Genomic DNA, 10,483 nt, shown 5'->3' with positions numbered 1-10,483 from the left:
ATCCAACCCCATCCTGAACCCATGAAAACCCCAAGCTCCACTGTCAGTGGGTTGGTGCGGCAGAGAAGGAGAGAAGAAAAGAAGCATCTGAACATTGAGATTAAGCAGCTGGACATCAGTGACTATGGTCAGAGAAGAGTTCAGCCAGGCACGGCCAAACTCCAGGGAAGACCACCTTCACACTCCATCCCCTTTCCAGCTCCCGATCCTGCTGAGAGCCACTTTCACCACTCAATAAAATAGTCTGCATTCACCACCCTTCAGTTTGTTCGTGCAACCTCATTCCTCCCAGACGCTAGACGAGGACCTGGGTGCGGGTGCAAGAGGCTGTCACACTGACCCTCCACTGAGGTGTTGAACCCTTAAGCTGTCCACAGATGTCAAAGCTAAGAGAGTGCACTGAAACACATGCCCTCTGGGGCTCCGAGGGTGGTGGGCAACTCCCAGATGCTGCCTTGGGCCTGAACAAAGTTCTGCTCCTGATGGTTGCACAGAAGTGCTTGTCCTGGCCTCTGCACCCACTCACTGGCATGCTCCCCCTCCTGCAAGGATTTGAAAGCTGTGGGCTAAGTAAATGAGCCAACCCCTTCATGAGTACCACGTAGGGGTCAAGGGAACTATCCTGTTTCAACTACATTTAGAATTAACATCTACTCATGGTGAAGGGGGCAATGACCACCTTTAATTCAGTGTCATTTGTTTTTTTTTTTTGAGACAGAGTCTTGCTCTGTTGCCCAGGCTGGAGTGCAGTGGCATGATCTTGGCTCACTGCAAGCTCCGCTTCCTGGGTTCACGCCATTTGCCATTCTCCTGCCTCAGCCTCCCAAGTAGCTGGGACTACAGGTGCCTGCCACCATGCCTGGCTAATTTTTTGTATTTTTTTAATTTATTTATTTTTAAGTAGAGACAGGGTTTCACTGTGTTAGCCCAGATGGTGTCGATCTCCTGACCTTGTGATCTGCCCGCCTCAGCCTCCCAAGTGCATTGGTGCCAACACTTTTTATTAATTTGCTTAGAAATTAACTGCTATAATTTTATTCTTCAGCTTATATCTACTTTCTGTGTCTTTATGTTTAAATATGTATCTTCTAAACAAAACATAATTGAAATTTTAATATTTAATTCAGCCTGCTAATGCTATTAAATTATAAAATTAAGACTGCATTTTCGTTACTATTTGTATGTCTAAATTTGTTTCAATCATCTCATTTTACAGTGATTAGTTAAGCAATAATAGATAAGTTATATATAACAGCAATGTGCTAACAGTTATAATTATTGTTTCATAAGGCCAATATTTGTTTAGATTTGTCCACATGTTTACCGTTCTTGTGCAGCTCTTTGTCTTACCTCTAAGTCTTTCTTTCTGGAGAAACGTTTCTGCTTGATGGAAGTATATGCTTTCAAGTGACTTAAATGGATTCCTGCATGTTAAACTTTTTCTGTTTTAGTTTTCTGATAATTGCACTATTTCATCCTAAAAATTGAAAGCTACTTTGTTGGATTGCCATTTAATTTAACAGTGTATTTCTCTTATAATTTTAAAATAGTACATTGAGAGATCATCTACCTATTTGCTGTTATTGCTTTATAGGTAAATTTTTTCCCTCTCACTGCTATTAATATCTTCTCTTCGTTTTTGATTTTCTGAGTTGTCTAATGATAATCTAGGTATAGATTTCTTGTTGTATTTCCTGATCACAATGATTTCGCTCCCTGAGCCTATATATGTATATATGCTTTTTTTGTTCAAAACAAATAAAACAGCAAAAAAGCATGTCCTTAATTTACCTTTTTTGAAATATCTTTCTTAGAAACTCCATAACATTTATTTTACCTTCTCACTCTATGATCCATGTCTCTTAACTTCACCTTCATATTTTATGTCTTTGTCACATTGTACTGAATTCTGTATAATTTCTTCAGAAACAACATTCAGTTAACCCCTTTTCTATTCAGCTGTATATCACCTTCCATTTAACAAGTAATAGACGTTAATTATAATTTTGATTTTTTCTCTTTAAATGTTTCGCAAGTTCACAAAAAATAGCCAACATTGCCAAGTCAATCCTAAGCCAAAAGAACAAAGCTGGAGGCATCACACTACCTGACTTCAAACTAAACTACTACAAGGCTACAGTAACCAAAACAGCATGGTACTGGTACCAAAACAGAGATATAGACCAATGGAACAAAACAGAGCCCTCAGAAATAATATCACACATCTATAACCATCTGATCTTTGACAAACCTGACAAAAACAAGAAATGGGGAAAGGATTCCCTATTTAACAAATGGTGCTGGGAAAACTGGCTAGCCATAGGTAGAAAGCTGAAACTGGATCCCTTCCTTACACCTTATACAAAAATTAATTCAAGATGGATTAAAGACTTAAATGTTAGACCTAAAACCATAAAAACCCTAGAAGAAAACCTAGGCAATATCATTCAGGACATAGGCATGGGCAACGACTTCATATCTAAAACACCAAAAGCAGTGGCAACAAAAGTCAAAATTGAGGGATCTAATTAAATTAAAGAGCTTCTGCACAGCAAAAGAAACAGCCATCAGAGTGAACAGGCAACCTACAGAATGGAAGAAAATTTTTGCAATCTACTTATCTGACAAAGAGCTAATATCCAGAATCTACAAAGAACTCAAACAAATTTACAAGAGAAAAACAAACAACCCCATCAAAAAGTGGGCAAAGTATATGAACAGACACCTCTCAAAAGAAGACATTTATGCAGCCAACAGACACATGAAAAAATGCTCATCATCACTGGCCGTCAGAGAAATGCAAATCAAAAGCACAATGAGATACCATCTCAAACCAGTTAGAATGGCGATCATTAAAAAGTTAGGAAACAACAGGTGCTGGAGAGGATGTGGAGAAATAGGAACACTCTTACACTGTTGGTGGGACTGTAAACTAGTTCAACCATTGTGGAAGACAGTGTGGTGATTCCTCAAGGATCTAGAACTAGAAATACCATCTGACCCAGTCATCCCATTACTGGGTATATACCCAAAGGACTATAAATCATGCTGCTCTAAAGGCACATGCACACATATGTTTATTGCGGCATGATTCACAATAGCAAAGACTTGGAACTAACCCAAATGTCCATCAATGATAGACTGGGTTAAGAAAATGTGGCACATATACACCATGGAATACTATGCAGCCATAAAAAATGATGAGTTCATGTCCTTTGTAGGGACATGGATGAAGCTGGAAACCATCATTCTCAGCAAACTATCTCAAGGACAAAATACCAAACACCACATGTTCTCACTCATAGGTGGGAATTGAACAATGAGAACACATGGACACAGGAAGGGGAACATCACACACTGGGGACTGTTGTGGGGTGGGGGGAGGGGGGAGGGATAGCATCAGGAGATATACCTAATGTAAATGATGAGTTAATGGGTGCAGCACACCAACATGGCATATGTATACATATGTAACAAACCTGCACGTTGTGCACATGTACCCTAGAATTTAAAGTATAATAAAAAATATATATATTAAAAAAAAGATAAAACAATAAATAAATGTTTTGCAGTTTCCTTTTTTAAATTTTCATATATATATATATCTCTGACCTTTTGGCAGGCTTTTCTCCTTACTTGTGATTTTGATTTCTTCTACTTTTTATTTTCTTGGTCAGAAACATTTGCACTAAATCTGGTATAATACTTCAAAATTTTAATTTTTTTATGGATCTCATTCCAGTTTTTTTAATTGTGCCTGCTCTTGTTCATGATTCATGTATATTTTGCTTTCTCTTTTTGCATTATTAATTTATTGTGGAGTCTATTTTGTCCTAAGTTTATCTGACAAATTTTTGAGGCTCAATTGAATTTTCATTGTTGCTGTTTTAGTTTTTTCTTTGTTTTTCTACGATTGGAGTTTATGTCTATTTCAGTTGCAGTCTTTGAAGGCACCACCAAAACAGGTCTAATTTGCATAAAGTTATAGACTTTTGGCTAGTTTTACTTTCTCTGAACATGAAAATAGAATGAATTGCACCCCCAAACTAATGTGAGGCACATCTTATTATTCAAATTCCTAAAATAACCTTTCATAATTTTCCCTACCCACCCAGTCACGTCTAAAACAAACATATTTTTTTTGTTTGTTTCTTTGTTTCTCTTTTCTCTGAGTATGAAAATAGTCAAGGAACTGACCTTTTTGGTCTAAATCAGATGTATTGCATTGTGTAGATGCAAGGCTTTATCTCTAAAAAGCCTTAGGTCTTGAGGCCATTAAAACTGAAGTTCCAGGCTATTGGTGAAGTATTATTGAGTCTAATGTCTGCTGTCTTATGTTTCTATTAAGTCTTTCAGCTTCAAAAGAGTTTCCCTCTTGTCAGTTCATGCACAGAATTAAAGAAATTGTTACAATATTTGTTCCAACATTTTAATGTTTTTTCTATCCAGTACATTTTACAATATTTGATTTCTGATTATGCCAGAAACAGAGTCCAAGACTTTGAGGCTTTTAAGATAAGTAATGATATACTCTGTTGCATATTTTCAGAAAATCAATCTGGCAATGTTAATAGAAAATGACTTGGAAAAAGAAATAAAAATTAGATTCAGGAATTTCCACAAAGAAATTTCAAAAAATGATGAAAGCAAACTTCAAAAAATGACTACTATATATTTTGTGACTTAGGTGATTTGTAAGTGTAGATAGTGAATATGAAATAGCTTTTTAAAAGTTTGGAGAATAAGGCTAGAAAAGAGAAAGAAGAGAGCATAAATAAAATAATGTGGTAAGTTAGACATTGTAGAAATTGGTTTTAGATGGCTTCTATCCTCTCCACAAACTTTGCAATGAGGGAATCTATGGAGATTTAAAGTAGTAGAGTTAGGACAATACGGATGTTATGTCCCAGTAACTCTAAAGACTGTTTTAGCAAACTAACTAGAGATTAATTTAAAAGTAATGGTACTTCCCTAAGGTCATTCATGGTTGCATGAAAGAAATGTGTTGTGGATTCGTTTAGGTCCGTTCCATTCTTTCTCCTCTTTGTAATTCGATAGCCATTGCAATAGAGTAGAATCAGGAAAATATGAAAGTGAATAAGGTCATATTTTAATATCAGAAATTGTTAAGGTAGAAATGTCAAGGACAAAAGGAAGTGAAGCCTCCAATCATAGACCACAACATTGAACTATATAAGCTTAGTTTAACAACCATGTATTTGCAGTTGAAAAGTTTGTGTCCAACTGTACAGCTAGCCTGAATGAACAACGTAAAGGTTAAAACTTGTTTGGGGAATACAATTGCTCTTATATTTTATTAAGCATAATAATAACCTAACATTCTACATTTTAAATTTAAGGTACTAAAATCTCTTGTTAAAATTCAGAATGATTTAGGTAACAAAATGCAATAAAAACTTAAAAGTCTTAATTTCTTTAGTTAGTTATTATGAATTAGAGTCGTGAAAACATGGCAAATAGGAGTCCAGAGAAAAAGAGCTCCCTGGCATGACAGAGGTTCTCTTGTCTAATAGACAGCTTATATGAAAATATTGAATTAAAAAAAAAGTTTTCCAATAAATAGACTTACATGAAGACATATTTTGCATTATAATCATAGGAGATCTGTTTATAAAATAAAACTTTTAGTCATATTTGCACATAATAAACATTCTCACCCTCTCTAATGCTCAATTTAATTTATTCAGGAATTGGAGGAATTATGTATTTTCCAAGTAGTGTTTTACATTTCCTTCAATGCATCTTGGAAATCTTAAAAATCAAAACTTCTCTCCCAACACCTAATGAAAGCTTCAGGTGGGACTAGAGCTTTTTTGGCTTTGCAGAAGAAAAAACAGAACTAGAGTTCTATTAGGGTAAGATTTAGGTATGATTCCAAGAGTTCTTGCCAAAGGAAACTGAAGGTAAAATGACCAAAGCATTGTCTAAATGAGAAGCTGCACAGAAGTTTGAGAACTCAATGTAAAGAGAAAATTTAAATAGAAGAAAAATTCCTAGAAGGATCAGAATTATGTATCTAGATAAGAATACGGAGCCAAGGACAAAGAAGCATGTGAAAATAAATATTAACACAAGTGCTACCGTATGTAGCTTTACTTTGGGAAGTGGTAGACTCTTAGTGCTTTTCGATGTTTTCCTTGATTCAGTAGAATTTCTCTTTCATCTGTGAAACTTAAGTTCAAGCAAGGAGTTAAATCCCAGCCTAAATATTTTAATTTGCAAATGCAATGATAGTTACCCCTGAAAGAATAAAATTATCACTAAATAAACTCCTCTACATTAGGCCAGGTTTAATTTTGTATTAATTCACTTATTTTATCATATATTTACTTGACAAGTGATTTATATATTTTTTTATATATTTTTATATATATAATTAATATATATATTTTATATATATAATATATATGATATATAATATAATATATAATATATTTTATATATATAATATATATGATATATAATATAATATATAATATATTTTATATATTTTTATATATTTTATATGTATAATTAATATATAATTTTTATATATATAATTAATATATAATTTTTATATATATAATTAATATATAATTTTTATATATTAATAGAGTGTAACATGCTGTTTTGATATATGTATAAATTTTGGAATAGCTACATCAATCTATTTATTACCTCACATACATTTTTAGCAGTGAGTACACTTAAAAATCTACTGTCTTATTAATTTTCAAGTATACACTGTTCTTAACTACAGTCACCATAAAATACAATAAATCTCTTGAACATGTTCCTTGTGTCTAACTAAATTTTAAATCCTTTGACCAATATCTCCCCAATCCCCATAACTTCTAGCTTCTGGTAAAAACCATTCTACTCTCTGCCTTTATGAATTCAGTTTTTTTAGAGTGCATATATCAGTGAGACCACGCTATATTCGTCTTTCTGTGCCTGGATTATTTCACTTAGGATAATGATCTTCAGGTTTATCCATGTTGTCACAAACGACGGGATTTTCTTCTTTTTTATGACTGAACTGTATTCCATTGTGTATATGTATACATACCACATATTTGCTTGATTCATTCGTCTGATGATGGATACTTAAATTGATTTCATAGTTGTCTATTGTGTATACTGCTGCAATAAACATGGGTGTTTAGACATCTATTTAACATATTAATTTCATATTCTTTGGATAACATACCTGATAAACAAATTGCTCGATCATATGGTAGTTCTATTTATAGGTTTGTTTAGGAACTTCCATACTGTTTTCAATGATAAAAGTTCTAATTTATATTCCAACCAACAGTGTACAAAGGTTCCCTTTCCTCCACATTATCACCAAAATTGATTATTGATTTTGTGATAATAGTAGTTATAATAGGTGTGAGGTGACATCTTGTTGTTTTAAATTTATATTTCCTGATGATTGAGCATTTTTTACTATGCCTGTAGGCAATTTGTATGTCTTCTTGTGAGAAATATTTATTCAGATACTTTGTCCATTTTTTTAATTGGGTTGTTTTGTTGCTATTCAGTTGTTCAAAATTCTTATATATTTTGGATAGTAACCCCTTAACAAGTTTATGATTTGCAAATATGTTATTCCATTCCATAGGCTGTTTTTTCACTCTGTTGACTGTTCCCTTTGCTGTGCAGAAGGCTTATTGTTTGGTGTAATCCCATTTGTCTATTTTTCCTTTTTCACTTGTGCTTTTTGGGCCATATTAAAAAAGTCATTGCTCAGATCAATATCATGGAGTTTTCCCCTATGTTTTCTTTCAGTAGTGTTACAGTTTTAAGTCCTATATTTATGTCTTTAATCCAATTTGAGTAGATTTGAGTGTTCATTGTGAGATAAGCATCTAATTTTATTCTCTTATATGTGGACATCCAGTTGTCCTGACACTACTTATTGAAGAGACTGTCATTTCCAACTATGTGATCTTGACACCTTTTTTTTATATTATACTTTAAGTTCTAGGGTACAGGTGCACAACCTGCAGGTTTGTTACATATGTATATATGTGCCATGTTGGTTTGTGGCACCTATTAACTTGTCATTTACATTAGGTATATCTCCTAACACTATCCCTCCCCCCTCCCCACACCCCACAACAGGCCCTGGTGTGTGATGTTCCCCTTCCTGTGTCCAAGTGTTCTCACTGTTCAATTCCCACCTATGAGTGAGAACATGCGGTGTTTGGTCTTTTGTCCTTGAGATAGTTTGCTGAGAATGATGGCTTCCAGCTTCAACCATGTCCCTACAAAGCACATGAACTCATCGTTTTTTATGGCTGCACAGTATTCCATGATGTATATGTGCCACATTTTCTTAATCCAGCCTATCATTGATGGACATTTGACTTGGTTCCAAGTCTTTGCTATTGTGAATCGTACTGCAATAAACATATGTGTGCATGTGTCTTTATAGAAGCATGATTTATAATCCTTTGGGTATATACCCAGTAATGGGATGACTGGGTCAGATGGCATTTCTAGTTCTAGATCCTTGAGGAATCACCACACTGTCTGTCTTCCACAATGGTTGAAATAGTTTACAGTCCCACCAACAGTGTAAGAGTGTTCCTATTTCTCCACATCCTCTCCAGCACCTGTTGTTTCCTAACTTTTTAATGATCGCCATCTAACTGGTTTGAGATGGTATCTCATTGTGCTTTTGATTTGCATTTCTCTGATGGCCAGTGACGATGAGCATTTTTTCATGTGTCTGTTGGCTGTATAAATGTCTTCTTTTGAGAAGTATCTGTTCATATCCTTCGCCCACTTGTTGATGGGGTTGTTTTTCTCTTGTAAATTTGTTTGAGTTCTTTGTAGATTCTGGATATTAGCCCTTTGTCAGATGAGTAGATTGCAAACATTTTCTCCCATTCTGTAGGTTGCCTGTTCACTCTGATGGTAGTTTCTTTTGCTGTGCAGAAGCCGTTTAGCTTAATTAGATCCTATTTTTCAATTCTGACTTTTGTTGCCATTGCTTTTGGTGTTTTAGACATGAAGTCCTTGCCCATGCCTATGTCCTGAATGGTATTGCTTAGGTTTTCTTCTAGGGTTTTTATGGTTTTAGGTCTAACATTTAAGTCTTTAATCCATCTTGAATTAATTTTTGAGTAACAGATCTTGACACCTTTTTTAAACATTAGTTGACTATAAATGTGTGGGTTTATTTCTAGGCTTTCTGTTTTGTTCCATTGCACTATGTGTCTATTTGGGTAATAATACCATGCTCTTTTGATTACTATAGCTTTGAGATCGATTTTGAAATAAAGTAGTGTGATTCTCTGGCTTTGTTATTTTGTTCAATATTGGTTTATTTATTAGGGTATTTTGTGGTGCCGCATGAATTTTAGAATGTTTTTTCTATCTCTGTGAAAAATTTCGTTGGAATTTTGATAGGGATGGCATTGAATCTGTAGATCAGTTTGGGCAGTATGGACATTTTTTACAACATTACTTCTTCCAATCTATGAACACAGTGTATCTTTTTAATTATTTGTATCTTCTTCCATTTTTTTAATCAATGTTTTACAGTTTTTAGTATATAGATCTTTCACTCCCTTATTTCAAGTTGTCACTACCTATTGTGTGTGTGTGTGTTTTTTTTTTGTAGCTATTGGACATAGAGTTGTTTTCTTGGTTAAATTTCAGATAGTTAGTGTATAGAAACACTACAGATTTTTCTTTGTTAATTTTGTATCCTGCTACTTTACTGAATTTGTTTGTTGTGTCTTTTTCTGGGACACAGGCATACAGGTAGCTACAGCATCTCCAGGTTCTGGCATGCAGGCATGCTCTCTTTGGCAGCTGAGCTACTGACTGGGGTATGAGCACACTCAAATACCTTGGCTCTGGGGTCTGGGGTGAAAATGGGCTTGCTATGGTGATGGCTTTGGTTTCTGAGGCATAGAAGGGCACAGCAAGGCCACAGATCTGGAGTCTGAAGTGTGGGCACTTGCAGCATAGCCACTACTCAGGGGGTCAGTGGCATGCCTGAGGTTGGGAGAGATGGTGGCTTGAGTCCTGGAGTGGCACAGGAGTGGAGTCCTACTGCTTCTTGAGGGGTGGGGAATGCAGCCATTTTCCTCTCTAGGGTTCTGTAAGAATGGCTGTTGTTTACCTCAGTGGCAAAGCATGTTAGTGTTGTCTGTGGAGCAGAACACTGGGAGCCATGGTGGCTTCCACCACATTCCTGATGCCAATAGCTTCTGTCTTTTGGCTTTATCCTAGTTGTCTCCTGGAGTCTCAGGTATTCCAGTCTCACCAATGATCCTTTCTGTGTGAAAATTCTGGTTCCACTATGTTGTTGCAGATTCATAAATGTGTCCAGGAACCCTTGCTGGGCTATTCCGGCTTGTGGATATCTGTCTATATTTGTTTTTGTTTGTTTTGTTTGTTTATTATGGGAGGATAAAGGCTGGTAACTTCTACTTCACCATCTTGGTAATGTCACTGGCTC

This window comes from Pongo abelii, chromosome 9 (assembly GCF_028885655.2).
Source record: "Pongo abelii isolate AG06213 chromosome 9, NHGRI_mPonAbe1-v2.0_pri, whole genome shotgun sequence".
Taxonomy (NCBI): Eukaryota; Metazoa; Chordata; class Mammalia; order Primates; family Hominidae; genus Pongo; species Pongo abelii.
This window is presented reverse-complemented; position numbering follows the sequence as displayed.